We start from the raw sequence: 14,460 nt of genomic DNA on the forward strand, positions 1-14,460 counted from the left end.
TGCTCCGCAACGGGAGAGGCCACAACAGTGAGAGGCCCGCGTACCGCAAAAAAAAAAAAAAAAAAAAGTTATTGAGTATAGTTCCCACTGTTATACAGTAGGTCCCTGTTGCTTACCTATTTTATATATAGTAGTGCGTATATGTTAATCCCAAACTCCTAATTTATCTCTTCCCCCCACCCCCACTATCCACTTTGGTAACCATAAGTTTGCTCTCTATCTGTGAGTTTGTTTCTGTTTTGTAAGTAAGTTCATTTGTGTCTTATTTTAGCTTCCACTTATAAGTGATATCGTATGGTTTTTGTCTGACATACTTCACTTAATCTGATAATCCCTAGGTCCATCCATGTTGCTGCAAATGACATTATTTCATTCTTTTTGTGGCTGAGTAATATTCCATTGTGTACACATACCACATCTTCTTCATCCATTCCTCTGTCAATGGATATTTAGGTTGCTTCCATATCTTGGCTATTGTAAATAGTGCTGCAATGAACATTGGGGTGCATGTATCTTTTTGAATTACAGTTTTCTCCAGATATATGCACAGGAGTGGGATTGCTAGATCATATGGTAGCTCTATTTTTATTACAGTTTTTTTAAAGAAACTTCCATGCTGTTCTCCATAATGGTTGTACCAATTTACATTCGCACCAACAGTGTAAGAGGGTTCCCTTTTCTCCACACCCTCTCCAGCATTTATTGTTTGTAGATTTTTTGATGATGGCCATTCTGACTAGTGTGAGATGATACCTCATCGTAGTTTTGATTTACATTTCTCTAATAATTAGTGATGTTGAGCATCTTTGCATGTGGCTTTTGGCCATCTGTATGCCTTCTTTGGAGAAATGTCTATTTAGATCTTCCACCCATTTTTTGACTGGGTTGTTTGTTTCTTTGATATTGAGCTGCATGAGCTGTTTGTATGTTTTGGAGATTAATCTCTTGTCAGTTGCTTCATTTGCAAATATTTTCTCCCATTCTGTATGTTGTGTTTTTGTTTTGTTTATGGTTTCCTTTGCTGTGCAAAAGCTTTTAAGTTTAACCAAGAGTTTCTTAAATGACAGCTTTATTGAGACATAATTCACACTCCATACAATTCATCCACTTGAGTTATAGAATTCAATAGTTTTTAGTATATTCACAAACCACCATCATCATCACCAATCATTTACAATCTAATTTTAAAATATTTTTTTCATCCCCAAAGAATCCATTGTCCAGTCTAAAATCATGAAGATTTATGCCTATGTTTTTACCCAAGAGTTTTACAGTTTTAGCTCTTACATTTAGGTCTAAGATCCATTTTGAGTTAATTTTTGCATATGGTGTGAGGTAGGGGTCCAAATTCATTCTTTTGCACGTGGATACAATTTTCCCAGTGCCACCATTGAAAAGACCATTCTTTTCCCCACTGAGTGGACAACCTTGTGAAAATCAATGAACCATAGATGAGAGGGTTTATTCTAGACTTTCAGTCCTATTCCATTGACCATCTATCCTTCTGCCAGGACCCCACTGTCTTGATGACTGTAGCTTTGCAATAATTTTGAAATTGGGAAGTGTGAGCCCCTCAACTTTGTTCTTTTTCAAGATTGTTTTGGCTATTCTGGGTCCCTTTAATTCCCATATGAATTTTAGAATCAGCTTGTCAATTTCTGCAGAGAAGCCAGCTGGGATTTTTATAAGGATTGGGTTGAACCTATAGATCAACTTGGGGATATATTGCTATCTTAATATTAAGTCTTCCAATCCATGAACATGGGATGTCTTTCCATTTATTTAGGTCTTCTTTCATTTCTTTCAGCAATGTCTTGTTGTTTTCATAGTATAAAATTTTGTATTTCTCAGTAAAGGTATCACTAAGTATTTTATTCTTTTTGATCAGTTGCAAAGGGAATTGGTTTCTTAATTTCATTTTGCTTGTTTATTGCCAATGCTTAGGAAATACAATGGATTTTTGCGTAATTGATCTTGTGTCCCGCAGCCTTGCTGAACTTGTTTACTAGTTTTAATAGTTTTGTTTTAGTGGATTCCTGAGGACTTTCTATCTACCAAATGATGTCGTGCAAATAGAGATAGTTTTACTTCTTCATTTCTAGTCTGGATGCCTTTTATTTCATTTTCTTGCCTAATTGCCTGGCTATAACCTCGAGTACAATGTTAAATAGCATTGGTGAGAGCTGACATCCTTGTCTTTCTCTTGATCTCAGGGGGACATCATCCAGTCTTTCACCATTAAGTATGATGTTAGCTGTAGATGTTCTTTATCAGGTCAAGGAAATACCCCCTATGCCTAGTTTGCTGAGTATTTTATCATGAAGGGATGTTGAATTCTGTTAAGTGCTACCACCAGGATTTGAAACCATGTCTTTCTGACTCCAGAGCCTTAATGCTTACCTGATAAACTAAATCAGGGGCCCCACAAGGGGGTCCCACATTGAACCCAGTAAAGAGCAGCCAGTCAGCAAATGGGGTGTTTCCATCTGCCCCTTTTCTCTTTGGCATTTGAAGTGAACTTTGGAAGAGACAGAGAGAAATGTTTAACTTGAAGGAATGCACAGAGACAGTGGACTCTCTGGCTTAGGGCAGAGTTGTAAGGGAGATGTTTTGGAAATGGCTTGTAAGAATTTAAGGCTGGGGGCTTCCCTGGTGGCGCAGTGGTTGGGAGTCCGCCTGCCGATGCAAGGGACACGGGTTCGTGTCCCGGTCCGGGAAGATCCCAAATCCCGCGGAGCGGCTGGGCCCGTGAGCCATGGCGGCTGGGCCTGCGCATCCGGAGCCTGTGCTCTGCAACGGGAGAGGCCACAACAGTGAGAGGCCCGCATACCGCAAAAAAAAAAAAAAGAATTTAAGGCTGGGTTCCGTGAACTTGGCATGAGGAGTCCTGTGTACATACCATGATGGGCAGTTGATGGTTTCTCTGGAGTTGTCTCAATGAAAACACAATGAAGCTAATTACCAGGTTCTGGGAGATACTGGGGTGGAGGTTGGGCGGTCAGGGAAGGAGGAGGAGGGTGGAAGGGTGAAGAAAGCCCACCACTCCCCTGCAAAAGGTGGAGATGTTCATTAACTGAACGTTTCACCCAACAAGAATTGAGTCACATCCACAGCTTGCCAGTCCCTGTGGTTGGCAGACACAAAAGAGACCCAGAACCTACTATGCCCCACCTTCCAATTCTAGTATTTTCCACCTTGTAGAACTTTGAGGCTTAAGCCGTGCTCCCAGGGAGAACATTCTCTCCTGTTTCCTCTACAGGCTTCGGCTTGCAGGAGGTCTTGGTTTGGTGTTACAGGATCTTTAATGCCCTTCTGACACTTGTCAACCCTCTGGGGATGGCCAGAGGCTGCAACAATATCAGACTAGAATGTTCTGTTTTCCCTGTATTGATTTTTATGATCACCTGGCTAGACATCTTGGTTTTTCCATTGACAGTGGTCACATTTATCAATGCTTCTAGACTCTAGATGGTGTAACTCATTTCACCCTCCTAACAACCTTAGGAGATAGAGACTATTACTATCCTACATTGGCAGATGGACAAACAGGCACAGATAAAGTGGGGAGATAGACAGAAAACAAGCAAACTTCCCCAGAGAGTAATCAGTCCCAAATTGTAATAAATAATCTGGTACTGAGATGAAGATAAACTTTGGCAGGATGGTCAGGGAGGGTCTTTCAGAGATTTGAAGGATGAGGAAGGTCCAGTCTTGGGAAAAGCAGGAGGAACAGCATCCTAGGCAGAGGGAACAGCCAGTGCAAAGGCCCTGAGGCTGGACTGTGCCTGATGTTTGCAAGGAACAGTGAGAAGGCTGGCATGGGTGGAATGGAGTGAGCAAGGGGTGCAGATGGAGGAGGTGAGGGCAGGGAGGTGATGGGGGCAGGCATTGGGGGACCTTGTGGGCTGCAAGGAGGACTTGGGTTTTTACCCCAAGTGAGATATTGTCTATTTCCTCCACTGGACTCAACTCCTGGAGGGCAGGAATTTTTTAGCCTTTTTGTTTATTTCTGTGCCCCAGCCCTAAAAACAGCCTGGCACACAGACTGATGGCCTGAATGGGTTGGTTTCCTGCACCATATTTTACAACTGTTTTCCTTTGCCGCTCACAAGAACTCTCAGAGGTAGATGTGGTTGTACCCTTTTTGCAGATGGTAACAGTGAGCCTCTGAGTGACTTGTTCAAAGTTCCTCTCCTAATAGGTGGCAGGGCTGAGTGTGGCTCATGCCCTCTCATTTCACTCTACCTCCGTCGAGTATGCAAGGCTTGAGCATCTACTGTGTACCTCAAATCAGCTAAGCGTTTGTGCACAGACCATCCCATTTGATTCTTCAAGATGAGGCTGTTTCCCAATTGCTTGGATGAGAAAACCAAGGTTAGATTGTCAATGGCTAGGTCAGGGTCACACTGCTAGGAAGGAGGACAAAATAGGTTCTGCAAACCTGCACTGGCCTCTGGGAAACTCCAAGCTTAATTTAGGTTGCTTGTTGAATTATTCATTCTCTTCCTCTCTTTTCTCCTATTTATGACTTCCGCCTTCTCATTTTGTTCCCTGAGTTAATGCCTTTTGTTTATATCTGCATCTTTGGCCAGGAATGAATGAATCAATGGTTTTGGAGGAAAAAACCCCAAATTCTAAACTTGAGTCGTTTTGTGGGGATGAGGCCCTCTCCAAACACATACCTTGGAGAAATAAAACCCTTCCAGCAGGTTCAGAATACGATAATTTTATGTGCAATCTTGTTTGTTGTCTTTGAGCCCTCCCACCCTCCGTGGTAATCTTTCCGTTTTTCTTTTCTTTTTTTTTCCTCTTCTCATTATCCCATTTTCAAGCACCAACTACAGGGCAAGCAGGCACAGTATCACACTTCATCCTTACACTCTCTTGTGAGCAGCAGACACCTTGCCCCATTTCACAGATGGGAAACTGAGACCCAGAGAAGCAAACCCATTTTGCAGGTGGGAAAGCTGAGGCAGGGCCCCACACGGCAAGTTAGTGTTTGAGCTGGGGTTCCTACTTTGGTTTGTCCTGCCTCAAGGGCAACAGCTGATGGTAATTAGAAAAGATGTTTGTAAAGTGGTTACTCTGCAGGAAGTGTTCCCTCACTCATTCCCTTATTCATGCAGCCAAGACACAGGGATCTCCGGGCCCCATGAAGATCCACACCCTAGCATGACCAGAATTAAATCAGGACAATGGCACAGAGAATGGAGCGTGGGGTGGCTGATGGTCATGGTCAAGGAAGGCTCCTCCCAGGAGCTGCAGGTTAAGCAGAGACGGGGAAAAAAGAGAAGGGAAAGATCTTGGGGGAAGACTATTCCAGGTGAAGAAACAGCAGGGGCAAGGGCCCTGAGTCAGCAGTGAACAGATTGAAAGAACTGTAAGAAGCTGGCTTGTCTTAGGTATAGACACCTGGAGGCAGAGTGATGGGTGCGAACACAGAGAAACGGGCCCCCCAGAGGGGGCTGCATTTTACACGGAGGGCACTGGGGAGCCATGGCAGAGTTTACAGCAGCACATGGCAAACACCATGGCCTTTGGGCCAAGCGCCCTGGGGCTAGCGGGCGGACCCGCGGACAGACGGGTACCCCGGGCTGACGCCGCCACCCACGTGTCGCGCGAAGCCCCACGCCCCACGTGCTCCCACAGCCCTTTAAACGCCCAGGGCCACGTGACCCCGCCGAGCCGCCTCATTGGACGAGGGGCGTGGCGACTACGCGGCTGCGCAGTGACACGCCCGTGCCAGCCCCGCCCCGGCCCCGTCCCCAGCCGGCGGCGGCGGCGCTAGCGGAAGGGATGACGTCACCGACTGGGGGGGCGCGCGAGCCGGCGCGAGGGGAGCGCGAGCCGCAGTGAGTGTCCTCGCGCCGCCCGCCCGGCAGCCCGGCCGGCGCGCGCACGCCGCGAGCCGCTGGCGCTCGGGCTCCGCTCGAATCCCATGCAACAGCCAGGATGTGAAGCGGGGCAGAGCCGGGGGAGCCCAGCCCAGCCAGCCTCCAGGTAAGGGGGGAAAAAAAATCATGAATTCGATTTAAAAAAATGCAGGCGCTCCAATGGGGTTCTCGGAGGCAGCGGAGTGGGCAAAGCGCCGGCTTTGTGCCGGGGAAGCCTACACGGCCATTGTGCTTGGAGGATGCTCCGTTGCAGCCGGCTGCACGCCCAGCCGCTGAGCCTGGCAAGCTGCGTCCGAACAATGCCCCTGAGGGGCTGGGTCGGGGCAGACAGGGGCAGCGGGGAGGGCTTGGCGGGCGGGGTGGGGGGCTTCGCCGCGGCGGGGGAGGGGGCTGGGCTGGACTCGCCCGGAGCGCGGCGTTGGAAGCTGCCCAGCGCCGCCGGCTGCACCACCCCGGGCTGCGGGCGGGGCAAAGGCGCGGAGGGAGGACGCGCGTGTGTGGGGAGGGGGTGCTGGCCCCAGCGGCGCCCGGCCAGGCTCCCCGGCCGGGTCCCGGAGGCAGGGAGCGCCCCGGAGTGGAGACCAGCCCGGGACAGTCGGCTCCCGGTGGGAGCGAGGGGGGCACCGACTGGCCGGTGCGCTCAGAGCCGCTGCTCTGCCCGCCACCTTCGCTCTCCAATCCCCCTCCCCTAGAGAACCCCCCTACTCAATGCTGTCTCCCCCTAGTGCCCTCCCGGCCTCATCTATCCTTTGGTGGGGAGCCTTCCGCTACCTTAGCCTTGCCCCACCCTACTGTGGCCCCAGCTCCCCCTCCCAGTTTCCCCAGGTAGGGCAAGGCAGCCCCCAGCCCCAGGGACTCTGGCGGACGGGCGGGCGCACGCGCCCGGCCCCCGACCTCCCTTCGGAGCTGGGGGCCCCGTGGGGATCCCGGGAGAGGGGAAGCCGCCCCTGGAGCTGCCAGCCTCGCGGGTTCTGCACGCCCCGGGAGCCCCCTCGGGGGCTGCGGGGGGGGAGGGGCGGTGACGTCATCCCGGGGGCGGAGCCGTCTGAACCAGGTTGAAGGGGGTGCGGGTAGGGGGGCGCCGTGCCCGGAGGGAAGCCCTCCGAGTTCGAGCGCCCATACTCTGAGCGCAAGGGTTTTGGCCGGGTTGCGGCCAAGTTCACTGTTCCTTACGGAAATCACTCCCAAATTTAGAATTCCACCCTCCCCCCCTCAGCACACAAACAAATCCTGGGCACTTACCCCCACGAAACTCCCCCTAGATCAGAGAACTCTCCTTCGTCTGCCTTCTCTCCAAAATTCCCAAATCAGAGAATCCACCCCAAAGTGGAATCTTTTTTTCAGCCACACCCCCCCCAAATCTAGAGCCTCCTCTTTAGTGATTCTTCCCCGATTTCAAATCCTCCTCTAGGAGCCGTAAATAAGCAGCTTTTGAGCGTCCTTTCCTCTGCAACCCTTCCTCAAATTTAGCCACCCCCTAGGGTCCTCATCCCCCAAATTAACAAACCTCCCCAGCGCCTTCGTCTGGGAGGTGCCTCCCCTCCCCCTCTCGGGCTCAGCTGGGATTCCCCTTTCCCCCCATCTCCATCTGGGGGAGTCTTCATTCTGAGTGTGGGGCCCTTCTGCCTCTGGCCAAACCCCTGAAAAACCAGCCTGGCCCCCAGCTCGCGAAGAGGTGGGTGGGCGTCTGAGGTGTCCAGGCTGGGTATTAGGACTCTGAGAAGCGGGGACAAAAGCCGGAGGGTCCCCGAGGGTCCCGAGGACAGGGGCCCACCTGCTCTGGGTTCCCATTGGTCTCCTCGCGCCCCCCCCCCCAGGACTTTGGCTGCCGGGGTTCTAGTCTTCCCTTGATGTTCCCCATTGTTGCTGTTCCTGGGGTGCAGGGGGCAAGAGTTCCTTTTGTTTGGGGTGCCCTGCTTCCCCCTCTGAGCCACCTTGCGCCAGTGAGAAGAGAGAGCCAGCCCGCGCCTCTACTCCTGTGATACCAACCGCCGCTGCTGGAGCTTTTATTAATCGCTGAGGGACTCTGTCGATTCTACCATTTGCATAGCTCCCCTCCCCCTCCCAGGGTCCCCTTCCTTTGTGCCCCCTCCCCCTGCCAATCTCGCCTACCTTCTGTCCCTCAGCTCTCTTCTTCCTCTGCCAGCTGATACTTTGGCTGCGGAAGGCAGGCAGCTGGGGCTGGGGGGCGGCTGCTTCCCACCCCCCAATCCTAGAGCCCACCAACTTGGGCCTGGGTCTCTGGCTGGCTCCCCTTACCCGCCCCCAACAATGCCCTCCGAGAGGCATCTCTTGATGCCTGCTGTTGTGTCTCCATTCTTCCCCCTCCAGAAAGCTTCGTCTTGCCCTGTGCCCGGGCCTGGGGGGCACCTTCACCATGATGGTGCACTTCTGCCTGGGGCCCCGGCCCCCCCCAGCCCCCTGGGGGCAGCCACCCGCCATACTTGATTGCCCTGAGAGTTTGGTATAATTGGGCACAGGCAAACAAAACGTCGTGGGAGACCCGGCCTACCTGGTGAGCTCATGCGCTTTTCTATTCCTGCCACCCAGCCGAGGACATTGGCCCCCAGGAGGGGACGGGGGCTGGTGTTGTCATGTCGGTGGCCATCCTGCGAGGAGAGGCCACGCCTGGCCCACTCCTCACCCTCTGCGGGGACAGGGGGATGGGTCATTCTGGTGTGGCCGGGGTGTGGCATTGGAAGGCGCTGCTGGGGTGTGGGCTGGGCTCCTTGGGGGAACCCTCCTCCCTCAGGGACCCTGGCCTTGTGGTGGGCACAGAAGGAGGAGCACTGCCAGCCAGGCGCCTGCCTGCTGCCCGCACAGGAATCATCGCCCACTGACCGTGCTTCTGTTTCTAGCTCCTTGCAGCATTCCAAGCACCTTTCTTTTTCCCCTGCTTCCCAGGGGATCTCGGGCATCTTCACATATCTGTGGGCCCCATTCAGAGACATGGGGCATTTTTTTCCCAACACTGGGGCTGTGGTTCTGGGCCGAGGTGTCAGGACCAGGTGGAAGGGGAGAAGCTCCCTGGATGTCAGGGATTTAGTTGTGGCATCTGGGGGGACAATTCTGGAGCCATCCCTGTGCGCTCATTTTCTTCTTTGGGCTGTTCAGAGCGTGGGGCTTTGCCTGGTATTCCCTAGACCCGGGACGGGTTGGGGAGACAGATCCACTTCCCCTCAGCAAACGGCTTTCCAGGGGTGACTCGATTTCCCCTCCTGCCTTCTGGGTTGGCACTGAACAGCCTGTCGCAGGTGTTGGAGCACAGCGCACCTCCAGCTGCCGCTCCCAGGAGCCAGGCGCTAGGAGACCTGTGGCTTCGCTGATTACTCCACCGAACAATGGTCAGCGAGGTGGCTGGGAAGGGGCAGGCAGGAACGGGCAGGGACTACGTGGCTCTGAGGCGCGGCACCCGGGAGCCCCAGGTTCACCTGCTTCGCGTGACTTTAGTGTAGCCATTGCGTATGGGGGGGGGGGGCATTGAGAGACTTCAGGAAGGGGAGGAAAACCCTAAAAATAAAGACGGATATTTATAAACCTGGCGGGTTTGGGGGATAATTGACAAAGCTTAATGTTTGCAGCTGAAAGCTATCCCCGCCCCACCCCACCCCCCACCCCCAGATGGAGCGCATTAGGTTCCATTTGTAGAGTCATCTGGAGCCTGAGAAAGGTCCTTGGGAAGTGCAGTGGGCTTGGCCAGCACGTTGCGGGCCGTGGCTCCCTTTCTGGGGGTAGAGGGAGGGCTTGTGCTTCTGGAAAGAGGCAGGGGGCCTAGGCAGGGGCACTGAGATGCCACCCCGCTTTCCTCTGCACCTAGGACAGCCTCCTGGCACACCCTCCGTGGGTGGGTGGCCTGTTTCCCAGAATTTGCAAGGAGGAGGTGCCCCTCTCTGCCCTTGCCCTGTCCTTCCCCGCTACAAAATATGCCTGGCGGGGGAGTGTGGAGAGACCCCAGCTGCCCGCCGCGCAGGGGGGCTCAGCCTCCAGTGGGGACAGTGGGCAAGATCCAGGTGCCAAGCTGACAAAAGCCCGTGTGGGTCCGTGGACAAAAGTCACACCACTGCGCTGGGGAGGATGAGGGCTTTTCAGATGGTTTCAAACATTTTGTCTGACTTCAGCCTGGAACCAGAAAGCTCCTGGCTTATAGCCGGAGAAGATGGGGTGTTGGAAGGGGGTGAAATTCAAGCGCATGCCAGCCTGTCACCAGGAGGACGGACAGCCCGGACATGGGCAGATCTTAGCTTGGGATGCACAGGAAGCGGTGATACCTGGGTCTGCTGACCCAGCGGTCCAACTTGTCACACCCTCTGGCCTTCTAGAAGCTCACGGATTTCGAGTGTGGTTTGTGGGTTTTTTCCCCCTTCTCTCTTTTTTCTTTAAGGAAAGAAAAGGCGCACACACACACACACACACACACACACAAAGGGAAAAAAAAAGAACCCCGACGTACCATTTCTGTCTTGTCTCTGATATTTCAGAAGCGTTGTCGGGGGGCGGGGGGCGGGGTGTTGTGTGTGGGGAGCATGAAAAAAATCAATTGGCTTACACTTCTGCAAAGGCGAAAATTAACAAGCGGGTGGGAGTGACTCACGGACAGGCCCCGACTTTCGTGTTGCTTTATTTTTGTCTCTCTTCTCTCTCCCCTCCTCTGAGGAGCTGCCGATACCGCTGCCCCTCCCCCGGGTCTGGCCAGGCTGGACCTGGGGGTTGGTGCTATTCCGGGCTGGCCGTGGAATCCCGGGCTGGCCGTGGAATCCCTCTCCTGTTCTCGGAATCGAGGCGCCCTCCCAGTCCTGCGGAGGCCAAAAGGATTCCAGACCTGAAAACACACCGAGGTTTCTTTCCCCGGAGATCCCCATACTCATTCCCATGGATTCCACCCTGATCTGGGGCTTGGAGCTTGGGTTTCTGGGTCACAGTGACCCCGCTCCCATAAATACCCTTTTTTTGAAGCAGATTTTCTCCAGAACTCCCTGGATGGTCCCTGCGGCTTTTGAGTTTTTTTCTGTTTGTTTTTTGAACTCTTTGCTATTACATTAGTCCCCTGTAGGAAGGCCAGGCGTTTCCTCCTAGGGAAACTGAAAATCCCGATATTTTTGTTTCCTGGTTCTCTCCTTCCTCTCTCCCTCTCTGTGTGGCATCGCCTCTGCCCTTTAACCTCTCTGTGTGGGAGCCTTCTCATTTGCAAAATGAAGTTATGCCTCTGGCTTGGAGGGGGGCGCTGATTTCCAGCACCCACCCTACTGTGCATACTTGGGCTGGTTGGTTGACCTCTCTGTGCTCCTTCATCTCTAAGATCAGAGCAATCACAGCCTGCTTCATGGCAAGCCTGGACAGGAGATGCTGTAGGTAAAGCGCCTCCCTCAGCTCTTGGATGTGTCATCGGTTGCTGGCTGCATCTGTCTTACGACGCCCGGCCCCCAAATGGTGTCGCATCCTCAGTGCCAGAGGCCTGGGACCCTCGGATGGAGGCAGGCTAGGTGGAGTGGGGCCGGGAAGATGCTCTATTGTCGTGCTGTCGTGTGGGTAATGGAGTGTTGGTGGAGATTCAGGGGTTCTGGGGAAGGGAGGTCGATGCGTCTGTGTGTGTATAATTTAATGCCACTTATAATTAACCCTGTGATCAGCAAATGAGGGGATGTCGGGGGATAATAATAGCTGCTCTGACTTATTTGGGGTTGGTGCCCGTGCCAGGTCCTACGCTGAGTAAGCACCTTAGGAGCATGCTCGGAACCCCATTTTGCAGACAGGGAAACTGAGGCACAGAGAGAGGTCTTCACTGGCCTGAGGTTACACAGTCCACAAGTGACAGAACTGGAAATCTTACCCAGGACTAGTGGCTGCCAGAACCTGAAGTCTTAACCCCTGGGAAGGAGCTGGGGCTCTGCCCCATTGTCAAAGAAGTAGCTTTGATGACGGTTCACCTGCTGGGTGCGAGTCACTGTGGAGACTCCGGGGCTCCCAGCTGCCTTCCTCAGAGGGTAAGAGTATGGACGCTGGTCCGAGGTTGCTTGGTTTCAAATCCCGGCTCTGCCTCTCGCTGGCTGTGTGACCTGGGGCAAGTTGCTCAACCTCTCTGTGCTTCCATGGTCACATCTGTAAAATGGAGAGTAATGCTATCCACCTCATAGCTTTGTTGGGAGGATTAAATGAGTTAATGCGTGTAAAGTGATGTGTTGATCCATAGCCAGACCTGCCCGGTGGGGGCTCCCCAGCAGCACCCCCCAACCCTCAGCCCCTCACGGGGTCTAGCATGGGAGAAACATTAGGATGACTCAGCCACTGCAAACTGGGGCGTTCCCCGTCACTGGCTGCCTAATCAAGGCCGCCCCACTTCTGCAGCAGGACCGGGCCAGGGCCTGGCAGGATCTGAGCCATGGGAAGCCAGACAAGGCAGGCGGAGAGGGCAGGTGGCTCCCGCACTCCTGAGACCTCAGACAGTGGACCCCCGACTTCCAGAGCTGTGGTGGATCTGGGTGAGTGCCTGGGGGAAGGTCCGGGACAATTCAGGGCCGTGTGGGCTCAGCTTTGCCTCGGGCCCTGCTGAGAGGTGTTCAGGAAAGCAGTCAGTTTATAAGCTTGGTGTGTGAGCCTTCATTCCTTCATTTGCCAATTCATTCATTCAGTCAATCAGTATTTGTTGAATACCGGCGGCCAGAGAACTCAAGAGCCAGACTCTGGGTTCAAATCCCAGCTCTGCTGCTCACCAGCTGTGGGGCCTCAGACTATGTATGTAGACCAGCTGTGGAGCCTTGGACTAGTTATGTAGCGGCCGTGCGCCTCAGTTTACTCATCTGTAAGATGGGTGCTTTGGTGTTGCTTTACTCATGAAAATACATGCCAGGTAGACAGAAAGCGCTTTGTACATTCTTTTCCTTTCTTTCTTTTTGTAAATAAAAAAGTCGAATTCTGGGGATACAGCAGTAAACAAGGCAGGCTCGGTCCTCCATCCCCTGGACCCTGCAGTCTGTTGGGAGAGGCTGAATACATAAATAAGCTAAGCAAGAAAAAATATCGGCTGCAGTAGGGCTCTGCAGAGACTGGAAATCCCATGGCCCCCGACAGGTCACCAGGCCACTGTTTTGTCTGGGGGTGGGCATCAGGGGGACCTTTCTGAGTTGAACAGGTATTGGGAACAGCAGGTGCAAAGCTGGGAGGTGGAGCATCTTCAGCTGTGTGGCAGGAGGTGAGGGAAGCAGAAGCAAGAGGTGGGTGACCACATGGGGTCCTGACACTGAGGAGTTCACATTGCAGTTTCCACACGTGCAGCTAGAGTTTGCTGAAAGCCCCCAGAGCTTGGGTGCAAAGATCATTGCTAGTGGAGACCTGGGAGTTGGGGAAACACCTCTTGGAACAACTGTCATGCCGAGGCCCAGAGAGGGAGAGCAACTTGCCTAAAGCCACACAGCCATGCCTGCCTGCCTGCCTGCCTGCCCGCCCGCCCGCCCGGCTGGGCCTCGCACTAGAAGGGTGGGCTGGATGTCTTCACACCAGTCCAGAGAGGGTAACACGGCAGAACAAACGTTTGGATACCAAGGGGGAAAGGGAGGCGTGGCATGAATTGGGAGATTGGGATTGACATATATACACTATTGATACTGTGTATAAAATAGATAACTAATGAGAACCTACTGTATAGCCCAGGGAACTCTACTCAGTACTCTGCGGTGACCTGAATGGGAAGGAAATCCAGAAAAGAGGGGATATATGTATGTGTATAGCTGATTCACTTTGCCGTACAGTAGAAACGAACACAACATTGTAAAGCAACTATACTCCACTAAAAATTAAAAAAAGAAAAAAAGACATAGCAGAAATGTCATTCTCAAACCCCAGTGCGCACGCATCAGGGCTGGGCAGTTCATGCCAAGGGGTGGTGGGCACCAGACGGGCAGCCCTGAATGGCTCCACAGCCAGATCTGCTTGGTTTTCCAAGATAAACCAGAAATCTAGATTTTTTTTTACATGAAATTGCCCTATTTTTCCATTCTTTGATCGTTCTTCTCCTTACAACACCTCCGTTTGCCAGTTTTGTGGACTCGACAGCTCACTTGCCGTCCCCAAGCCTCAGGTTCCCGGGCTGTAAAATGGATCGAAGAATCACAGCCACATTGAGGAGCTATTTGGAGGCAGCGGCGCGATTATTCACAGGGAGGGCGGAGAACAGGGCCTGGGCCAGCAGCTGCGCTCGATAAACGTTGGCTCTGATTATATTAATATTGGTCGTAATGATAAACTTAAATGCTACACAGAAGGAAGCCGGCTCGTCCCACGGGGCAGGGCTGTGACTTACCTTCTGTCTGCGGGAGGGTCCCTTGCCTCTTGTCTTTTCTGGAAATACCTGTTTGCTCTCGGGGCTGGGGCACCGGGTCACCTGCGTTATCAGTAGAGTTCATGACAGTGGTTCTCAACGAGGGGCGATTTCGCTCCTCCAGGGGACACAGGGCGATGTCTGGGGACGTCTGTGGTCATCACGACTGGGGGCTCTCCTGGCATCGAGCAGGTGGGGTCAGGGATGCCGCTTAACATCCCGCAGCGCCCAGGATGGCCCCCCACAGAGAATGAT

The 14,460-nt window shown here is 52.9% G+C and overlaps 1 protein-coding gene across 1 annotated transcript in view; it reads left to right on the forward strand.

Moving 5' to 3' along the window:
• The first annotated feature begins 5,784 nt into the window (after window positions 1-5,784).
• PTPRS (protein tyrosine phosphatase receptor type S) overlaps window positions 5,785-14,460 on the forward strand; it is a 103,544-nt gene continuing 94,868 nt past the window's right edge. The window contains exon 1 of the mRNA XM_079917099.1: window positions 5,785-6,000. The gene's annotated coding sequence lies outside the window, so the exon portion shown is untranslated. The remainder of the gene's footprint in view (window positions 6,001-14,460) is intronic.

The sequence above is a fragment of the Stenella coeruleoalba genome (genome assembly GCF_951394435.1).
Source record: "Stenella coeruleoalba genome assembly, chromosome: 3".
NCBI classification, from domain to species: domain Eukaryota; kingdom Metazoa; phylum Chordata; class Mammalia; order Artiodactyla; family Delphinidae; genus Stenella; species Stenella coeruleoalba.